General features: G+C 42.7%; 1 protein-coding gene across 3 annotated transcripts in view; it reads right to left on the bottom strand.

The window, feature by feature from the left end:
• Window positions 1-20,736: 20,736 nt before the first annotated feature.
• EMB (embigin) overlaps window positions 20,737-22,648 on the bottom strand; it is a 34,790-nt gene continuing 32,878 nt past the window's right edge. For all 3 annotated transcript variants that reach the window (XM_081213144.1, XM_081213145.1, XM_081213146.1), the window contains one exon: window positions 20,737-22,626. The gene's annotated coding sequence lies outside the window, so the exon portion shown is untranslated. The remainder of the gene's footprint in view (window positions 22,627-22,648) is intronic.

Below are 22,648 nucleotides of genomic sequence, written 5' to 3'. Positions count from 1 at the left end.
AAACCTTGGCATTACAGAAGCTCTTATGCATGTCTGATGCCATTTGGGCTACAAAGGTTACAATCACAGTCTGCACACAGGAAACAGAGGGTATGATGCTTGTTTGTTACTCACATTTTAGCCTAATTTTGTTTCTTACAATCTGAGTGAAAAAAACCATCTTCATACTGGGATCCAGCACTAAAAAAACTAACAGCAGTCAGCGAGATCATACAATGAGTGCATTTCCATGTAAGTGGGGCTCATGAATAATTTCAGCTGGCTTCTGTGTGATTCATCAGTGATTCTTATCCAATACGTAGCGAGAGATAGCATCTTTTAGCAAGCCAAATGCTATCTATCCCCAAAGTCCAGATTCCAAAGCAAGGACAGCTAAAAATAAACTCAGTAGAAGTCAGAACCATTCCCACTATTGTATTTGAATTGCACAATCTGTCTGGGTGAGGAGCTGTTTCGGTGTGTATTGTGTATTTTATTATTAGAGTCAGTGTGTAGCAGTTGTGAGACTCCTGGGGAATTGGCTCAAAGCCACTACTATTTTTGATATTAAAGAAATTGATGCAGTAGCTAATCCGGACACTGGTAAAATCTTACAGGTCAGCCATTGTATATACAGGTGCACTGACTACACTTGTTGAGCGCTATACGATGATAAGTATACAAGCGTACAACTCAACTATTTGTCTACACGTGTGGACAGATTGCACACCTCGAATGTAACATGTGAACACCCCTCAGATAAATTATGTTTTTTGATGATCAGCTTTATGGATAGTTTTATGATTATCCCAATTATGGTTATTTTTTTCAGGGCCTCCACATTTCTTCATTTCCACAACATCCTATATTTCTACACAATTGGAGACTGACTCTCCCTGCTCCACAGTCCAGTTAACTTAGTTCTGATCAGAGCGCTTCAGTTCACTGTAGGTATGTCTTGCCCTAATGAGATGGGAGACTTCTCTCCCTAGACTGCTGCAAAGACTGCTGATTAAGCCCAGCAGTCACTTTCCCCAGTTTGTACAAAAAGAAGTGCACTTTCTCCCTGAGATCAGCAACTTCTTTAACACAGCTGTATGGATGTGGTCAGCTGAACTCCTTTTTATTTAACTACTTCCTGCCTGACAACAGGGATAGTGTATGCCTTGTTAGATACAAAGAGAAGCGAATTGTCAACGTGTCCAACTCCCGCTTGCCAGTTTTGCTGCACTGCCTTTAAGAACATAAATAAAAGGTAAAGGGACCCCTGACCATTAGGTCCAGTTGTGACTGACTCTGGGGTTGCGACACTCATCTCGCTTTACTGGCCGAGGGAGCCGGCGTACAGCTTCCGGGTCATGTGGCCAGCATGACTTAGCTGCTTCTGGCGAACCAGAGCAGTGCACGGAAATGCCGTTTACCTTCCCGCCGAAGTGGTACCTATTTATCTACTTGCATTTTGACGTGCTTTCAAACTGCTAGGTTGGCAGGAGCAGGGACCGAGCAACGGGAGCTCACCCCGTTGCAGGGATTTGAACCACCGACCTTCTGATCGTCAAGTCCTAGGCTCTGTGGTTTAACCCACAGCGCCACCCGCGTCCCTAAAACATAAATACCTGTTTATTAAACACATTTAGGCTTCAGTCCTATACACACTTGATTGTAATATACAGTTACTGACTCACACTTGCATGCATGAAAGGATTAACTGGAGCGCTGGTCTCAAGTTGCCAGTGGGTGTGGCTTAGCCCCTCTTTTCTCTTCAGGCTTTCTGAAACAAGCAAAAAGCCATGTAGCAATGGGGCACTGAAAGTGACCTAAATCTCTCTAAAAGGTAGTTTTATAGTCTGCATCTTTGCTAACCCAAATATTGCATGGTCCTTTTTGTAAAGAAACCACGTTCTTTCTTTTAAGTCATTTGGAAGCTTTTTTCATCTTTATTTTACTGCCAGCAAATGGAGATTTGTTTGATGTAACTTCTGGAAACTCTGTGAGTAACATCTTCACTTTTTTTTTTTGTAAAACTCAATGTCTGTGATTTATTCTAGCCTAAGTATTTCTGTATGAAATGTTTGTTTAAAGGTGGATGTGGGCAAATGACAATCTATCCAAGTTTGAATGTGTTTGGAGCAATCACTGCTATGCTTAATTCTGTTACAAGAGAGTAAGGATATGTCTCCCAAACCTCTTTCTCCAAAACAATTATCTGAGAGCAAGCCCCATTGGACTAAGTGGTGGTGCTTCCAGACTGCCATTATTTTTTAGGTGGGATTCAATTGCACATTAGTGCAGTTTGCACAAACAACACTGTTTGTGAAGTCTTGCAGACCAAACCTGGCTCCCCCCCCAAAAAAAAGATCAGGCCCTTTGAGATAAGGAAACTGACATGGCAATGTACTGTATAGTGTAGGCTAGCATTTGCCTTGATGCAACATCACCTAGCCTCCCCATGATCAAATCATACTGAATACTGACATTATTATGTAGCTGGCATCATCTGACCTCCTTGCAAACAAATCAGAATGAATGCTCAATAACCAGGCCATCTGGAAGCACCGTGGGACTCCCCGCTCCCCCCTTGAGTAGGCACATCTTGGATTGTGCTGTTAGTCATCCAGTTTCATCTTAGTGTCGTATGTGTTGGTTTGGCACACTTACACTGCAAATAATGTCGTTATGTAACTCCATTTCCTGCATCATTTTCTCTTCTTTCATTTTTCAAGAACGCAGACGGTGCAGTGAAGAGAAAGGAATCTTTAGGACCGAGTTCTTCTGCATCAAGCAATTACGGTGGCAGGAATGTTCAATCTATCAAGAATAATGTGCCACTTTTGTCACTATTAAGCTTGCTCATGTTTAGGTGTATGCCAGGTGGTGCACCATAAGATAGGTGGTGATTTAAAGTGTTTCAATTGATGCTCAGACCCTTAATGGTAGGAGTGGCTAACCTGTGACCTTCTAGACACTGTTGGACCATGACACCTCTCTCCCCTGTCCATTTGTCATGCTGCCTGGGGCTGCTTGGGAGTTAGAGTCCAATAACAACTGGGGAGCTATAGATTCCTCCAAGATTTACACCTTCACCTTCCCTTCCCTTCCCTTCCCTTCTCTTCCCTCCTCTCCTCCCACCCAAGTAAAGAATCCTGCTCCTGCGGGTGTGCTATGTCTGCACAAATGGGTGTCCAGATTATTTGGAGACCCTACATATCCACAGGTGCTCTCAAGTAGTGACTATATTCCAGACATTTGCACTCAGTGTAGAGACCATGGGCATGGACATAACCCCCCGATTCTTGCTCCCACTCATGATTGCCCTACATGTGAGTAATGCATAAACAGGGTAATTGTTATGGCAGGGTAATTTGTGGGAATGGTGCAACGGTAACACAGCAGATTCAACAGTGCAAATATTTGGCATTCATTTCTACTGCAACCTGTTGGCTGGCTCTGATGTTACCTGTTGATCCACCAGTTCCCTGCAGCAGATGGGCAGATGATTTAATTTATGTTGGTTTTTTAAAAGTTACTGTCACCTTGGTGGAAGCTCAGTAGTTTTAAAAGGAATTCTGAGGCTCACGCTGGTCTGAGCACCTGCTCAGAAACAGACTGTGCTACGACACCAACTGGGAAATAGCGTCCGTGCAACAGCCTCAGTAAACATTGCTGCAACAGTGGGACCACAGACGTGGGACCCAGTCATTTTATGGAAGAATAATTTATGGAAGAATAATTCCATAAAATCACAGACATGTGCTTGTTGTTTTTTGTTTGTTTGTTTGTTTGTTTACTGAATTTGTCATCTGTTGCATTTTACCTTAGTTTATTTTCCTATGCAGTTTGGTAATTTGGCTTGTAAAGCAGTACAGTCGTACCTTGGTTCTCGAAAAACTTGTCACTTGAACATTTTGGCTCCTGAACTAAAGTGAGTGTTCCGGTTTGCGAACTTTTTTTGGAAGCCGAATGTCCGACACAGCTTCTGTGGCTTCTGATTGAGTGCAGGAAGCTCCTGCAGCTGATTGGAAGCCACACCTTGGTTTTTGAATGTTTTCGGAAGTTGGGTGGACTTCCAGAATGGATTCCGTTTGATAACCAAGGTATGACTGTATGCTGTAATGGATAGAAGACTAAGACTAGGACCTGGAAGATCAGGGTTCAAATCCTCACTCAGTTGTGATACTCACTGGGTGGCCCTGGGCCAGTCAATGTTTCTCAGCCTAACCTACCTCACAGGGTTGTTGTGAGGATAAAAGGGGGCGACAAGGGCCATAGCTCAGTGGTAGGACATCTGCCTTGCATGCTGAAGGTCCGATGTTTAATCCCGATATCTCCAGGTGGGGCTGGAGAGACTCCTGCATGAAACCCTAGAGAGCAGCAGCTAGTCAGGATAGACAATACTGAGCAAGATGGATCAATGACCCAGTATAAGGCAACTTCATATGCTCCAGGGAAAAGGTGGCATTGTTGTTGTTGTTGTTTAGTCGTTTAGTCGTGTCCGACTCTTCGTGACCCCATGGACCAGAGCACGCCAGGCACTCCTGTCTTCCACTGCCTCCCACAGTTTGGTCAAACTCATGCTGGTAGCTTCGAGAACACTATCCAACCATCTCATCCTCTGTCATCCCCTTCTCCTTGTGCCCTCCATCTTTCCCAACATCAGGGTCTTTTCCAGGGAGTCTTCTCTTCTCAGAAGAAGTATTGGCTAAAGTATTGGAGTCTCAGCTTCAGGATCTGTCCTTCCAGTGAGCTCTCAGGGCTGATTTCCTTAAGAATGGAGAGGTTTGATCTTCTTGCAGTCCATGGGACTCTCAAGAGTCTCCTCCAGCACCATAATTCAAAAGCATCAATTCTTCGGCGATCAGCCTTCTTTATGGTCCAGCTCTCACTTCCATACATCACTACTGGGAAAACCATAGCTTTAACTATACGGACCTTTGTTGGCAAGGTGATGTTTCTGCTTTTTAAGATGCTGTCTAGGTTTGTCATTGCTTTTCTCCCAAGAAGCAGCTTAAAGGGGAAACCCCCTCACAAAAATGCCTCATGAAGGCTGAGCTAGGGACTTTTGTTGGCAAGGTGATGTCTCTGCTTTTTAAGATGCTTTTAAGATGGCATATAAATGTATTAAATAAATAAATCTGCAAATAAGTAAGTAAATTTTCCTCCCCCTCCACCCTTCAACGCTTTATAAACGCTGAAGCAGGTTCACATAAATCAGTGTGCCAGCTGGCAACCTTACTTACCAGAGTTCAGTGCATAGATCAGTTTTATCGCACGGTTGATGTAGGCCAGAGCAGATTGCCAAATACAGTGTACATGGCTGAATCAGTGGGCAATATAAATCTCACTTGTAATCTAATACAAATAGGCAGCGGAGTGGAGACTGATAGCCCTCCTGGGGCAGAAGCAACCCTGTTTCTGAAGCAGATGCTGTGGGAGAATTTCTCCTTGGAAATCCATGCCCAAAGGCTGCACCCTGCATGCCTCAAACTAAGATCCTCACTCTATCTAAACACATGTAAATGAAAGAGACCTGTTCTTTGGCAAGTTCCAAGTGTAGACACATTTGCTTGACTTCAGTAGGATTTGTGAAAGAAAGTCCGGCCACTTTGACATAATCCTTTAACATGGAATTAAGAAAAATGTGCTGCCTCAAAGCTTTCACAGCTCAGAGCTGTCATACAGTCATAACTCAGACCTAAGAATTTCCTCCCTCTGACCACATTTCAAGGTAGGAATAATGAATAGATAATGGTATTGAATGTAGGCTGTGTTACATGAAATGGTTAAGATGCCCGGGGTTTGGGGTGACTTCTTGTTTACCTTGTGACAATGGACATGCCAGGTTCTCAAATTTGTGGGCTCCTGTTTGTTATGAAGACTGCTGAGCCAAAGCAGAGAGCAACACAACTAGGGCTGAGCAGAATTGGGGTGGGGGGTGATGACTTTTTTAAAGCATGTTTGGTGGGATTGAAAAGCATCCTCTCCTTTGAGGGCTCTCACACAATAATCATTGCCACAATAATCATTTGGTCTTAAATTAATATAAAGGTAAAGGGTAAAGGGACCCCTGACCATTAGGTCCAGTCGTGACCGACTCTGGGGTTGCGGCGCTCATCTTGCTTTATTGGCCGAGGGAGCTGGCGTACAGCTTCCAGGTCATGTGGCCAGCATGACTAAGCCGCTTCTGGCGAACCACAGCAGCACACGGAAATGCCGTTTACCTTCCCGCTGGAGCGGTACCTATTTATCTACTTGCACTTTGATGTGCTTTCAAACTGCTAGGTGGGCAGGAGCAGGGACAGAGCAACGGGAGCTCACCCCGTCACGGGGATTCGAACTGCTGACCTTCTGATCAGCAAGCCCTAGGCTCTGTGGTTATATCTGTATATTAATTACATCCCCCCCCCCAAGCAAAAGCATTTTCTTAAGCCTGAAAAAATCTGCTCAGTTGTGTAGTGTTACAAAGTTGTCTTTTATACCATGTGACCACCAACTGGCTGGTATTGCTCCTGTGACCAGTCATAGAAGATGCACATGCAATAGCCTGGAGGAAGGGGAAAATGCTGCCAAAGCAGGAACTGAGTGGGGAAGCACTGATAGCATACAGAAACATCATTGCAATATAGGGGCTCCAAAAGAAGTATATCAACCCCCGCTCCCTGCACTTGGCTGAGATCAGAGAGACCCTGGTTCCAATCCCTTAATCTAAGAAGAGCCTGTTGGATCAGGCCAGTGGTCCAGCATTTGGTTCTCACAGTGGCCAACCAGATAGGAAGCCTGAAAGCAGGACCTACTCCTGCTCTTTCCAGCAAATGGTACTCAGAAATACACTGTCTCTGGCCAGGGAGGCAGTAGATAGTCATCACGGCACAGTGACCAAGCTTACTGGGTGATCTTGACCCAGCCGCTATCTCTCAGCATTACAAACCTTGTAGGGTATGAGCACCCAATTGTGCACCCTGATTTAGAATAAAGGTACGATATATTAGTAGATTTCTTAAAATGAGTATTCAGGAGGTTTTTGTTGTGTGTGGACTTCTTTCTTTCTTTCTTTCTTTCTTTCTTTCTTTCTTTCTTTCTTTCTTTCTTTCTTTCTTTCTTTCTTTTTCATTCTTTCTTAACACAACCTCCATGATGCGCATGGTATCTGATGCCAATTTTTACATTTGTGCCCAAGCAAAGTGAAACAAGTATCAGCAAAGGTCCAAAAGGGCACGCCAGAATGTTTATTTAAAACGTTCACTGCAAAGCCCAAAAATAGATAAATTGTACCACTTTCCGAGCTTAAAAAAAAACCCATTGCAAACGTCAAATATCAACATCAAGGGGAAAAACTTCATCTAGCTTCAGATTCAGCTTTGCTGAAGAAGTTAGAATATATTTGCTTCAAAATATGTTTTCAGTGAATTTCTGCATAGCATTATGAAAACACACACAGAAGTATTTAAGGTACAAGTTTCAAAAGTGAGGAAAGAGAGAAAACAAACAACATTTGTTCTTCAGTTACTTTTAATAGATATGCTGTGTTGATGAAAATTCTGTTTACCGGAAGGCAAACACAATATGTTTTAGCCAGTGCTGGATTTACGTATAAGCTAAACAAGCTATATCTTAGGGCCCCACTCTCTTGGGGGTCCCAAAGAAATCTAAAGGGGAAAAATACTGGATGTACATTTCCAAAATATAAGATAAAAAACAAATAAAATAAAACCTTCACACAGCAACAGTGTTTTGTGTTGTGTAAGCTCCTGTGATGTACGTAATGGCCCCCCAATCATTTTAAGTTAGAGCTTAATAATTATTTCACTGTTAATAAACTTCTTCTTAACTGTATTTCATTATTAATATACTTCTTAATTGTATTTCAGCTCAACAATTACTTTGATAAAATACATATTTTGTTATGTGCAAATGGCTTTTGATACCTATTAAGTCCATAAATTACCATATAGCATATATTCAAGAACAAAAAGCGGCAATTTGTTGTTGACAAAGGACAGCTGGACAGATAAAGGGCCCCATTATCTTCAGTGGCTTAGGGCCTCATCCAACCTAAATCCGGCCCTGGTTTTAGCCCATGTTAGAAGTGAAACATTAAAATGAGAGGGATAAATTTTCTGACCTTTAAGTGGTCTGCGAAGAACCTCCACAATTTTGAAGTGCTAGATGGGAGGTGGGAAATTGGGGAACCACTGTCCTACACCACGCTGGTTCATCTAAGAAAGGCAGCCCTCCAGCTCTTGCTGGATTACAACTCCCTGACCTTTGGCCATGGTGGCTGGGGCTGCTAGGAGTTGCAGTCCAACAAGATCTGATGGACCACAGATTCCAGATCCCTCACTTAACAGATTAATTTCTGCCTCCCCACCCACCCCCAATGGCAAAATGTGACATGGATTACACCTAAGGAGCCTTTCTGCACTCCTAAATAAATGGCAGCAGAGACATGGTCTCTAATGTGATAACTTATGCCCTAAAACTACTCATCCTAAAGTTCCATTCCATTTTAATAATATCAGCGCTGGTGCATTTCACAGAGCATAAAAGCTCCTTCGTGCTATGTATGAGAAATGGGGGATAATAACAAAATGTCATCTTGCTTTTGAAGGGCCCATATATTTCTTTCAAACAGAATGAGGGACATAAGCTGCAACTGCAGATAATAAAAGTCTGCCGCCCTTGGGTGTTTGCAGAAGAATTTATTATCAGAGGGAAATTGGTACCTTGTCAGCTGATGGTGATGGCAGCCAAGCTGTTGTGGAATGTGTGTTTGTTTGGAAGCAATCAAATAAATTCCATCAGGATTTTCCGTCTTAACTAATAAAAGACTTTGTTTTGGTTCCTGTTAACTGTAAGAAGACTGATTTGATGACCCAGTTGCTCTTAAGGGTAGAAGAGAGATAGTTGGAGAACAGCCTTTACCAAAGGTGTCGTGGCCTTGGAGAAACGTGCTAATAGGAAAGAACATTTGGCAAACCCCCATCATGATCAACTCCCACCTGGAAACCTACGTCCCCACTGTGGAAGGACATGTGGATCCAGAATTGGCCTCCACAGTCCCCTATAGACACACCGTTAAGACTGTGTTCATGGAAGACAATCTTACTTGACCATGAGTGATCACCAAAGAAGATAATGAAACATGTGGCCCACTTTTACATGTCTATTAACTGAAGAGGGCTATAAACAGGTAAAGGACCCCTGACAGTTAAGTCCAGTCGCGAATGACTCTGGGGTTGCGGCTCTCATCTTGCTTTACTGGCCGAGGGAGCCAGCGTTTGTCCGCAGACAGTTTTTCTGAGTCATGTGGCCAGAATGACTAAGCCGCTTCTGGTGAAACCAGAGCAGCGCACAGAAATGCCGTTTACCTTCCCGCTATTTATCTACTTGCACTTTGATGTGCTTTCAAACTGCTAGGTTGGCAGTCTGGGACTGAGCAACGAGAGCTCACCCCGTCGCGGGGATTCAAACTGCTGACCTTCTGATCAGCAAGCCTTAGGCTCTGTGGTTTAGGCCACAGCGACACCTGCGTCCCAGAAGAGAGTTATACTATATGTTAACCATGGGGTATGTATGGAATAGATTCTACCACAGAAATGGGTCACTGAGGTATCACAGAGCAGATAATCAACAACAAGTTTTGTTTTGTTTTTAAATCAAACTTTCCTCCCCACAGTCCCCTCCTCTCCAGAGTTTTCTCCCAAGCAATTGGTGACTGTGTCAGCACATCTCCAATCTTTCCTCCTCCCTTTTTATGCCTCTTCTGGTTCTGAGAGGCAAGGGGGGAATTGGAGCATGTCACAGCAGGAGGGGGAGACTCCTGTGACTCTTCACTAGCCTGGCTCATCTCTGTCTCTTGGCCTTTCTCCTCCCACCCTTCTGCTTCTGCTTCTGCCTCTGATTCTGGACTACTCTCTGCCACAGACTCTCCCTGCACACTAAGCCATGTTACTTCCTCAGCTTCTGACACCTTCTCTTCCCAGTCTTCTCCTTCTGACCAGTCATTGTTGTCCCACCACCACTGCCTGGGTTCTGAACCTTCTTCCATTAGTAACCCTAGCTGGTTACTCCCACTATTCCTCTGTGTCCAACTAGTCCATGACACATGCACATGATTCCACTTGACTGAGAATCTTGAGCCAGTGGGGGTTCTCATTTGTAAGGAAGGGTTGAGCATCTGACCACCAGACTCCATGCCAAGGGGGGACATCAGTGTTTTGGAGAGTGGCCTTTAGGAGTGATTCATATGGTATCCATATGCATTTGGTATCCATATAGAGAAGGGGAAAGCTGGGACAATTTCTGAGTCAGGAAAGGTACCACGTTGTCCTGTGAGCCTTGTTCAATTGAATTCCATTTATTCAACTGATGCGGCACTTAACAGTCCCAAAGCAATTTACAAGGACAACAGCATACAAAATATACCATCAAAATCCACTAAAAAGAAACAAATATACTAAAAGCATTCATCCACAAAAATCACCCAACAACAACATAGCTTCGAGTCTAAACAATGTGCAGGCCTGCCACATAATGATGACTTTGCCCCACATCATTCTAATGTGCAGAATAACTTCAGTTCTTATGAAATTCCTGTTCTTTTAGCATCCTAAATACAGCCCAAACCCTCCAAACACTTTCTGTAAAAAAGAATTCCCACCTACTACATAAATGTGACACATTTATGTAAATACCAAATACAAATGGCAAATAATGGGGCCATTGGGCCTAATTTAGCAATGTTTTGAAACCCTGCGGTGCTTTATCCTCAAGCAAAAATAATTTCTTATTATGTTCCTTGTACTGTTCCAATAACTGTCTCTGCTTGGAGAGTTGAAGCAGCAGGAATTAGACTTGCAGAATGTGAAGATTTACTGCCCCCAGGCGTCCATGCAGGGATTTATTAGATTAAAAGAGACAATTTCCTTTTTGGTTGCCCAAGGGGAAAACAAAACAAAATATCCCCTTATAAAACGGTTCCTTTGCCATCCTTTGCTTTTATTTGAGGCATCTAAATCTGTTTAACTTTGTTTTTAAATGTGTGGCACAGATGGCATAATTAAGAATCACGTTGCTACTCTGTTCTTTGACATTTAGAAAATGCACATTCTCCATTGTTTTGGCACTGGCAAGTCTTCTGAATAGAGATCTTTATCCCAGCTGGTATAGACATATTACCAAGCCTTGTGGTCAGTGCGCACATAAAGCTGTTGTCTTGCTGCTTCATCCCACCCGAGAGGAAATTCCTTCTTTGCCAAATGATTAAACAACTTCATTGGAAGCAGCATTAACCATGGTTTAAATCATGTGGCCACCCAGATGGTGCTGGACTACTTGCCTATCATATTTGGCCATTGGCTATGCTTGCTGGGGCTGATGGGAGTTGGAGTTCAACAATGTTTGGAGCACCAAGGGCCGAGGTTCTCCAACCCTGGTTTAAACAAACCAGGGTTTCCTTTTCACATAGTTGGAAATTCATTTCAAACCACAGCTTTCGTGGTTTCAAATCATGGTTTCGTTCATTTCAAATCAAGGCTTAATGTGGGGAACTCTCCAGCTGATGGGTGCTGAATTTAAACCTGCTTTCTATAAGGAAATCATCTGCACAGCCAATCCAGCTGTTTCTCTGCCAGCCCCACACTTGATGTGGCATATGATGTCAAGTGTGGGGCAGGTGGGACTGGTTTGGTGAAAAATGACCTTGGATGAAACCCCCTTGTTCACCACACCATTTCTTCTCCCCATTTCATGGCATCTTCGTTTCCTTGCCTCTATTAAACCACAAACACACAAGAGTCCTGTTCAGGTACCACACTGTGCGTGCATCTGCCTTCTGATAGGCAGGCTCCCAGCTTTGCAAGAGAGCAGCTTCAGTCTCCAGCCATGGTGCAAAGGTGACAGAGAGCTCTGTCGGAAAGAGGAGTCTTGTTTGTGGGGTGGTGAAGAAGAGGAGTGAGATGAGCCCTCTCCCACCACCATAGTACCTCTTTTCCATTCAAAGGCACATTTCAGTCCTTCAAACATACTCAAAGAGGGTGCAAGGCAGAAGTGCAGAGCCTTGGCTGAGAGGCCTGGAGACTGCATTTGGTCCCTAAGAATGATATTCCCTATCCAAGCACAAACTACAATTCCATGACTCCCAACAGAGGGACATCGTTTTCTGGTTCACCTCAGGCAGCAAAATGCCTTGGGCCGGCCCTGCACTGAACCATCATTCAGTGTTCAAGGGCATCCCAAGTACAGATGAATGTGATGTCTGGCCAGCTCAGATACTACTTTCTGTCAGTGGGGGGAAGGAGAGAACTTGCTTACTCTCTCACCCTTGTAATCCAGTCACCAAACACTAATAGGAATAGGGGATACAGACTGAAATGCCTCATTCAATCCTTCTAATAACACTTTTGAACCAACATTATGATACGCAGCAGAGGCCTTTTGAGGTATAAGTCACCGGAGCTCATTATAATCAATGAAAGTGGTATGTACCATGATAAGGTCACCAGAAGGCCTTTAATCATCGTCCAAATTCTTTTTCCTCGGGAACCAAACAATGACCCAAAGTCAATGAAGATGATCTAAGCAGGCAAGTAACTCCTGATTTCTTTCAATAAATCACCCTCCTGTAATTGCCAGTGAGAGTGACAAAATATTAATTGGCTTATCAGGGTGGGCAGACACAGAAGAGCCGTCCAAAACATTTGCATGCAAGACTCTAGGCTGCTTTGCAAAGGGACATTGTTCAGAGCTTCTGGGCAAATGGGATAAGACAGCAGAAATTAAAGTGATTTCTTTAGTTAAGTCAGCTGAAAGAGGTGGCTTACAGGATGAGCATAAATTCCTATCCTGCCTTCAGGTCTGTCAGCTAAAATTAATGGCTCACTCGAAAATGACAAAGGCCTGTTGTGGGTCGCTTGCCATCAGACAGAAGAAAAGTCTTATAAGTTTACGGAGAATGTTTGTGTATGCAGTGTATACTTCATAAATCTGTGGCTAGACTATTGAAAAGGACTGTGCAAAGGTTGATCATAGACACTCAGCAAAGACAAAGCAGGATTTGATTTTTTTAAAAAAGATAACAGAAAAGTTTTCATTTATGCAACCAAATTTTTGCCCTCTAAAACAGTCAGCATCTTTTAAACTCAAAAGAACTAGGTTCTCTTCAGTGCTGGTTGAAAACCCTTTAAAAGGTAAAGGGACCCCTGACCATTAGGTCCAGTCGTGACCGACTCTGGGGTTGCGGCGCTCATCTCGCTTTATTGGCCAAGGGAGCTGGCGTTTGTCTGCAGACAGCTTCCGCATCATGTGGCCAGCATGACTAAGCCGCTTCTGGCGAACCAGAGCAGCACACAAAAATGCCGTTTACCTTCCCACAGGAGTGGTACCTATTTATCTCCTTGCACTTTGTCGTGCTTTCAAACTGCTAGGTTGGCAGGAGCAGGGACCAAGCAACGGGAGCTCGCCTGGTCGTGGGGATTCGAACCACCGACCTTCTGATCAGCAAGTCCTAGGCTCTGTGGTTTAACCCACAGTGCCACCCGTGTCCCATTATATATATGCTAAATGCCTGGTGTGATGTCTACAGAAATCTGAATTAGTTTTCAGAGAGAAAATGCCCATCTATTTTTTTTGTAAAGGAAAATCCCCGCCCCCGCCACCTCCATCAGCCTAAAACACTAATTAGCAGTAATATGTTAATAACAAGGCTGCAGTGCTCAGTAGATCAAGGCTATAGCTAGCACAATCACTTGGGAGCAGGGGTGACTTGGTGGAGCAACAAGAGATTTTGGGTGCTCCCTCAAAATGTTTGCTGCTATTTTTAACCAAGGCTGAAAGTCAAGTTGCAATTGATCCCAACCTAATCTGCTCTGATCTTTGCCTAGGACAAGGGTGGGGAAGTTCAAGACTTCTGTGCCTGGCCATTGGGATTCTCCCCATACCACTCCTTTTCTCCCAAACTATATCCCTCGCTGCCTTTGTGTCACATACTTCTTCACTGTTTGGGGGATATATTCATTATATTTCTTTTGGCAATTTATATGCCGCTTAATCGCAGTCACCTCTAAGCAGTGTACAAGTAAGTCAACACAAAAGTTAAAAACCAGGTAGAACTATAAAATCAGAATAAAGTCATGCTGGAATAATAAAACAAAAATTCCCCCGTAGGCAGTGAGAGGGGGCCATGCTAGTAGCTTATTTTCAATGCATCCTGATTCAATGATGCCCCTATTTCTGTGCCTTAAAAACAAATCAACAAAACCCAAAAGAGAAGGGGTAGCTGCCGCCTAGCATGTAGAGTCCATTGCTTCCAATACATCCAGTATCCTTCTCCCAGGATCACAAATCAACAACACTGGGAAGGCAGTAAGGCTTCACCCTTAGGAGAGCAAACACCCCAAAAATCAATTCGTTTGCGCTTTGAGACCCCAAGCCCTTCCCCTCTAAATAACTTCACACTGACACATAACTTTTGTTTAAGTTACTGGGCAAAATTTAGGCCACAACTTTATTAATTACAGCAAAGTGAGTGGTATTGGCTTAGGCATTGGCAACAGGCTATAACTGACTCCTGCCTCTCTGGCTGGTAGTCTGAAAGGGTAAACACCAAACGAGGGAGCAACATCGATGAAGATCAACTGAAGCTTACCCTGGGGTTCCTGTGGTCCTGGCATGGTCCTCAAGCAGACATTAGACGAGATCCACGACCCCCAGATTCTATAGGCCCCGGGAATCACGCCACTCGCCCTGATTGGCCAAAACAGCCTTGCGTGATCCCAGGGCCTTACAGTTAGGGCTTGGGCCACACCTAGCAACAACCCACCCCACGGGCCTGAGCGCAACCAGGACCCTGATTAAGGAGGATCCCATTTGAGTAATCCTCCACTTTGCCCATTCCACTTTTGGATATGACACAGACATGAATGAGAACACACAGAGTCATTTATTTACAGACCAACTCAATTGAAGTGACTTAAAAGCCTGTTTTTTTTTTTAAATTAAAAATCCAGCCAGCATGCATGTTCACCTCTGGTTATAATATTTATAGACATTCATTGCAGTTATCTATTTTTGACACTTCTTGATTTTTTTTAGTGTGGCAGCATTCCCTGCCTGTTGATATCAGGCAGCTGCTTTCACTGTACTCTTTTCTCCAAATATTACAGTGGTACCTCAGGTTAAGAACTTAATTTCTTCTGGAAGTCTGTTCTTAACCTGAAACTGTTCTTAACCTGAGGCAAGACTTTAGCTAATGGGGCCTCCTATGCCGCCGCTGTGCGATTTCTGTTCTCATCCTGAAGCAAAGTTCTTAACCTGAGGTACTATTTCTGGGTATGGGGAGTCTGTAACCTGAAGCATCTGTAACCCGAGGTACCACTGTACTGTTTAGACAAGCCTACCCAGATGTTTAGAATGCTGGTGTGAGTTTTAATCTGTTCTTAGTCTATTCATACGTTAGCTTTTGGAAACTCTTAAATTATTTTTTGTTAATTTTTCTTAATAATTGATTATTTTCTTGATAATTTTATCCTTTTATCTTTTTGTAAACTGCTTTGAGCTTTTCTTTTTCAAAAAACCAACCAACCAAGCAGTGTATAAATTTTATGAAATATAGAAACATACTTACTTCCCTTTCTTTTAAAAGGAAACCATTCAAGCCTGAGAAAGAGGGAGCACTCCAAATCATGGTAGGAGACCGACATCTTCTGGTCAATGAGGAAATTGCACAGCATTTCGAAATCTCTATACCTGCATCATAATATACAGTACCAGACATAAACAGTAGAGGCTGAATTCAACTACCTGATTCTGACAGGTTTACAATTGTTAGCTGCGATCAATGGAAATAAATGCACGCAATTCTCTTCCTATGAATGCTCTTTAAAATATTGAACATTCAAAAGCTCCAAAGGTGTCACAGCTCACAAACAAACAGCAATTCCCCAAACCTATGGGCTGGGAGGATTAGCAGACATCAGCTGAACCAGTAATAAACCATCAACACACAGATGGTTCAATGCTAATTGTATTCTTTCTAGCTAGTAAATAAAGTGCCCAAACACATTCATTGCACAGCCTTTCCTACAAGGGAAATAGAATTAAGCACTTACAAGATTGCTAGCAAAGTAGAACGGATGACTCCCATGGCTGGATGTTTCAGAAGTGGCTGGGAACCAGCTCTCCATGTGCTTTTTTTAACCTTTTATACCCTCAGTATTGCACCAATTATTATTATTAATTTTATGCCAAAACCAGGCAAAACCATTGGCTAGTAACATTATTACCCTTGTCCCAAATGACAACAGATTGTTTCAGGAGGTTTTCAGCACCGCATCCTGTTTTCGCTGACTTGTCTTAACCACAAAGCCACCTGGAACTTGTTGACATCACCTTTGTAATCAAAGGATGCTCTCTCACTCTTTGAACCTGTCCTGTTTTCTGTTCCACTAACCTGACAGTTACAGTTAAAATGTTCCTGAAAGCCTCTCTTATGTCAAGCTTCCTGAATTAGAATATACAGGGGTTTAATACTCTAGAATAGCTCCTATATTCATGTAGCGAAAAGGGACACCCTGCCGCTGCTGTTGTGCCACCCCATTGCCACCACAGCCTCCCTTACCTGGATTGCAGCAGCAGTGGCAACAGTGGCTTTGTCTCAGGACCAGCACAACAAGTGGTGCCACATGAGGAAGGCAGACCATCTCACCTCTTTTTACTCCAGCTGTTAATGGCAGCAGCCCTGGCAGGGCTCCATGTTTTGAGGAAAGGGTCAGGATAGGATAGAGCAGTGGCAGTATTGCAAGAGGGACCATAGCAGTGGGAGGGGTGGCAGCACTGGGGTCTGTAGAAAGGGAAATGCAAAACCCTCCCTCTCCCAATTTGCCACCTGATCCACATGGCTCAAGGTTATTCATGGTTGGGACAGCTCCCCATCCCACCCGATCCTACATAGTTCCATTGGGGCAGAAAACAAATGAATTTCCTTTCTCCCAAACTTCCAGCTAATGTGTGTGTTACTTTAAACCACATGAGGGCACTGTTTGTCTAGTAACCTAGTCAGCTCTTGCTTGGTAGCCATTGTCTGCAGCCCTAAAACCTGGCCCATTTTGTTGTTCTCTCCCAACTTGTTGAGATAAGGTGTCTACTATTTTCTCTTTCATCTCCAGTCATCCTGTAAATGGCTCCTGCCAAGATAGTGAAACAGACTCCCATGACAGGTGATGGACTATCCTTCACTGAAGGTTTTTAAGCAGAGGTTGGATGGCCATCTGTCAAGTATAATATAGTTGAGATTGCTGCATTGAAGGGGGTTGGACTAAATGACCTTCAAGGTGCCTTCCAACCAGTCTGATTCTATGCTCTTGCATGAATAAAGCCTCTGAACTCTAGAAATTGTAATTGATCATTTCAATCTCACTCACCCAAGCTGCAAGCTCTCCTAACAGATATTGCCCTTACTGTGAAGTAATTTTGGAAAGCCGTAACAGTTTGTACGACAGTGCTTTATAAAGTACAACTGGGGCCTTAGATTGGTTTCATGTTGATGCCAGTGGCATGCCGATGGAGGCAGATGTATGAACAGCCCAAGTGAAAAACCATGGTGAATTGTAATGGCCAGTTTTTATTTTGAAAAATTCAGACACTATTTCACAGTGTTTCCTGCCTTTCACTTGGCACACTTGTTGTAGCCATTTCATTAGGCTTGTCCAGTTTCTTTGTCTTTTATCACACTCAAGGGAAAACAGAGGTTTATGTAACTCCAGACCTGCCAATCTGGAAAAATGCCCAGTGGTATTCCTTTCCTAGTAGCTAAAGTTTCCAACAAAGAAAAAAGGGAACTCAAGGTTGTAAAAAGGTAGGATTTCACTTCAGAATCCAGTTCCTAAATCTGCAGGAGAATAAGGTTTCTTTTGTAGTTTTATATTCCATCCTTTATTATAGATTATCTTTCACATTTTTGGATTAGATCTTATACAATGAGACCTGCAGCAAGATTTAACAACATGGGAGTCCTTCTGTTCACTTTGCCATCCATTAATGGCAAAGTGAACATATACAGGCAGAAAATTGGGGTATAGATTTTAAAATCCTTATATACATTTTGGTCAACATAACCAATAAAATGATTTTTTCTTCTATTATAACTGCCTCTCAGATAGTTAACCTAAGAGAGGAAGAGGAGGTTGTAGCAACAATAATTTTGACCAAAGACATTTGTATCAATCGATGTTTAGGGATCTATCCATCTGTTTGGTTCACCTTTTCAGTTGTATAGTGTGTTTTTACTTAAGTTTTAAACTGCTGTAGATTAACCCAAAAATCATTAAACTCATTTCCTTGTTGTTGTTTTTTAAAAAAACTTCATCCGATGAGGATATCAATTTTCTCCTGCTGACAACACAATCAGCTACTTGCTTGTCCAGCATGACTTGTAAATGAAATATTATTCTTTTCCTGTTTGCTTTTTCTTTCACACTTCAGATTCCTCTCAAAGGTCAAAACAGCCATTTCTACTTCGTTGTTCTCTGTTCAGCTTCTACAAAAGCTTCTCTCAAGATCCATGGAATGGGGAATATAAATCAAATGATGTTTCTCCACTTATAGCTAGATTACATAATTTATTTGCAATGTCACCAACATTTGCCAATTGTTTTAACTATTATTTCACTTTACAGTGGTACCTCGGGTTACAGACGCTTCAGGTTACAGACTCCGCTAACCCAGAAATAGTACCTCGGGTTAAGAACTTTGCTTCAGGATGAGAACAGAAATCACAAGGCAGCAGCGCGGCGGCAGCAGGAGGCCCCATTAGCTAAAGTGCTGCTTCAGGTTGAGGACAGTTTCAGGTTAAGAACGGACCTCCGGAATGAATTAAGTTCTTAACCCGAGGTACCCCTGTATTTGGAATCCGTATCAATTTGATAAAGAGAAGAAACTGGGGTGTGGGGTCCTTTGGAACTTCTTCATGTATTAAACCTAGAAAAGTTTGTCCTTGATGCCAATGTGCTCAAGTAGCCTTTTGTTGGCAGTGTTGATTGGGGAGGAAGGAGAGAGAGATATCAAAGTTTTCTTTGCTGATTTCCTAACCAAGGCTTTGGGTGCACATCAACACTGGCATATGGATGAAGCTCTGCAAGTCATTCTCCTTCATGTACATGGTTCCTTTGCAAGAAACGGGTATGACAGGTAGCTACACACCAAGGGGCTTACAATCTAAAGACAGCAGAAGACATGGCCAGGTGTAGTAGACAGGGGAACTGTAAGTGTTTACTATTTAAATTACACATACTTTAACTTAGCTACAATGGGAGGAACTCAACACAGCTTTGCGCAGATCACTCCAAAAGCACAAGCATGATAGAACCAACTGCCTTCTCCCCCCACATCCATTATTCTCCTTACCCCCCTACCCTGAACCAATTAGGTGGGTGCAAGGGGGCACATGGGGTGGGGAGAGGGGAAAGATGATGGGAGAGAGACCCATTGCATTAACAGGAGTCCCTCTGTGGGATTCTGCTGGCAGGACCTGAATAAGATACAGTGGTACCTCTGGTTATGAACTCAATTGGTTCTGGAGGTCCATTCTTAACTGGAAACTGCTCATAACATGAGGCGCGCTTTCGTTAATGGTGCCTCCCGCTGCTGCCACGCTGCCGGAGCTCGACTTCCGCTCGCATCCGAGGGCAAAGTTTGCGACAAAGGGCATCTACTTCCAGGTTAGCGGAGTGCATAACCCAAAGCATTCGTAAGGGGGGTGGTATGTAACACAAGGCGCCACTGTATAGGGTGCCGGGGGGCATCAGGGGAGACACTCTGCATGTTGCCACCTTTCCTTGTACATTTCCTGCATATAGTCTGTACATGCACTCATTGTACTTCTAATCCCTTGCTGGATTGTTTTTACAGAGTTTTGTGGAATTTCTGACAGTTTAAGAGTTAACGTTTATATACAGCAACTTAACTGACTTGTTTTTACGAAAGAGTTTTACTTATTTTATTAAGAAATTATCAGAGCAATCTTGTACATGACTATTCAAAAGTAAACCCATCAAGTTAAATGAGCCTACTCCTCAGTAAGCCAGTATACAATTACAAAATTTAATCTTCTACACTAAAAGTGCTGTTCTTTGGCTTCCGGTTCTGGTTCCAGTTCCCCTTAATGGAGGCAGCTCCCACGACAGCAGGAGATCATTGGCAAAGGAAAAACAAGGATGATTGAGGGTAATTATCCTTGCAAGATGGGCTTCACTCGCAGATCGTCTCGGTACCTTGCTCTTGCTCCAGCATGGAATGTAGGAGGCAGGGAGGGGCTGAGTGCAAAAGCACTTTGCCTTCTGAAAACCCTCCGATGTCACCATTAAGCAGCAGAGGTTCTCCTGTTATTTAGAGCTTTATTTGCCTGAAGTACAGGCGTGTGCTAGAAGACATGAGATCATAAACTGCGGAACTGAACCAGCTGCAAGGTTGTTAAGGTTTGAACTTGAGAGAAGACTTCATTCGGTGCAAAAGACTGTGCGGGGGAGGGGCACCTATCGTTTTTTAAAGTTTTCTTCTCTACATTTATGATTTGGCAACCCTCATTTGAATGTTAGTTTAAATCATATATGTACAAGTGAGAAGGGATGAAACTGGATTATAGATATGGAATATAATATATGGAACTGTGTGTGTATAAATACCGTTCTATTGTCAAAATATTTTTTTGTTTCTAGGATATCATGCATGAGATAATTTCTCTTTCACACAAACATACCCACAGAGATGTACAGAAATCACAGGTCTTTAATAATCCTTGTATCATATGAGTTTTAAGGCATCAAATAAATATCCTGGAACTCTCCAGAGACCATTACCCATTTTGCTCCTTAATGCTCATCAAAACCAGTGACTTTACATTTCGTAGTACAGGTAGACTTTTAAAGACATTTATGCATCCTTTATAATATTGTCTGCTTCCACTTTGGTCCTTAATGAAATAAAAGTTCAATTCACATTATACCCACAGAATACAGAAAGAGAAAACACTGTCCCCCAGACTTAACCTCTGAAGGAGCTTGAAGAACTGAAGTTGCACACATATTGCAATTGTACAGGTTTAGATAATCAGCCTCTTATTTCCCTTCCTATAATGATATATACTCAGGTTTCTGACAAGCCTGGAACAATTATACTACACTGGGCAACATGATGGAAGGTTTGGATTGTTTGAATGTACAGAGATGACATAGCTACTGGGCTCAGGGCCATGCTGGTAGTCCCACCTGCAGGTGTCCATCATTGGCACAGGGTCTACATCAAGAATGCCTCTGCTCCTTATGCATAGCCTCCTTTCAAGAAAGGCAATCCATGCAAACTGGATGGTGGAGTCTGGCGGTGGAGTCAGAAGCATGCCTAATGCTGAAGGGGGCAGGCTCTACACAGTCCTAATTCTGGTACTCAGGTGAAGGATGCTATTGTCACTTAAGAAATCTCAACTACGGCTTGATTGTGTCAGTGTCCATGTGAGTTTGAACACCCTGAAGATTTGATGGAGGCTGATAACCTTACTTGTTCAGGTTTAGTGATAATTTTCTTACTACAAAATCCTGGGGAACATCAAAAGACAGACAAAATGTAACCAGTATCAGCCCAATTTTCAGAGTGGGCATTTGTGCAACAGGTTAAAAGATTAATTTCAGGATTCAGAAATATGTAGCTACACATCCAAGAAATGGGAGATAATTGCCTTAAAAAATTTTTTTAGAAATGTCTCGGTTCTTTTGTTTTTCTTAATACAGAGATTTGTGGTAATTTTACAATTCTTTAGTGAGGTCATAAATCAGTAACATAACCATAATTACCAGAACTTATTGCCTTGGCTGTCCAGCACTTATGTAAAGCATACCTCTATTGCCAGACAGACGAACTCAGGACCCTGGAATTACTACATGTAAATATTTGAAAACAATACTATTGGTTAAAATATCACAACTAAAAAAATCTAAAGGCAGGGGCTGTTATTTGATGTCTAGTTTCCAAGCCCTTCAATTATTATCTGAACATATAAAATGATTTCTCCAAGCATTTTTTCTCTAAAAAGAAAAGGGCGATTCTTGAGATTCTAAGAGCAGCATTTGGGTCTACACAAAATTTTCTGAGCGGCTAAAATGTTGCCATCTTGACTCAATTTGTGCAAACCTGCTCTGGGTTAAAGGGGATGAAGGGATAACATACTATCAGTAGAATTCTAAATACAAACAGTATACCTGCTATATCTTTTCTTCATGGCTGGTATGGATTAGGTCTGTTGCTGCACTGCTTTCCTAACACAACAATCAGTTGAAGCCTTGAGTAACTTCTACAGTGAGTGCTGAGCCTCATATACAAAAAAGCATCTCATATATACTTAAGACTCACAGCTGAAAGTTAAGGTCAGGTTACTGTAGCCAAGAAGCCCAAACTGGTAAAACTGATTATAACTGCATACAGCAACATGGGTTCAGACTGTACTTGTATGACATCAGCATCATTTCATACATTCATTACTAAAAAGGCATTTTAAAGCACTATTTTTACATATACAGCATCTAGAAAGAAGCCAAGTAGTTATGATTCCATTGTTTGCATCTTCCTGAAGTTTTCCAGTGTGTCAGATTTCCAATAGGTTTCTTTCATCTAAACAGAACAGAACACATAT

The sequence above is a fragment of the Podarcis bocagei genome (assembly GCF_964188305.1).
Source record: "Podarcis bocagei genome assembly, chromosome: 11".
Taxonomy (NCBI): domain Eukaryota; kingdom Metazoa; phylum Chordata; class Lepidosauria; order Squamata; family Lacertidae; genus Podarcis; species Podarcis bocagei.
Note: the sequence above shows the minus strand (reverse complement) of the source record. Positions and strands in the feature narration are given on the sequence as shown.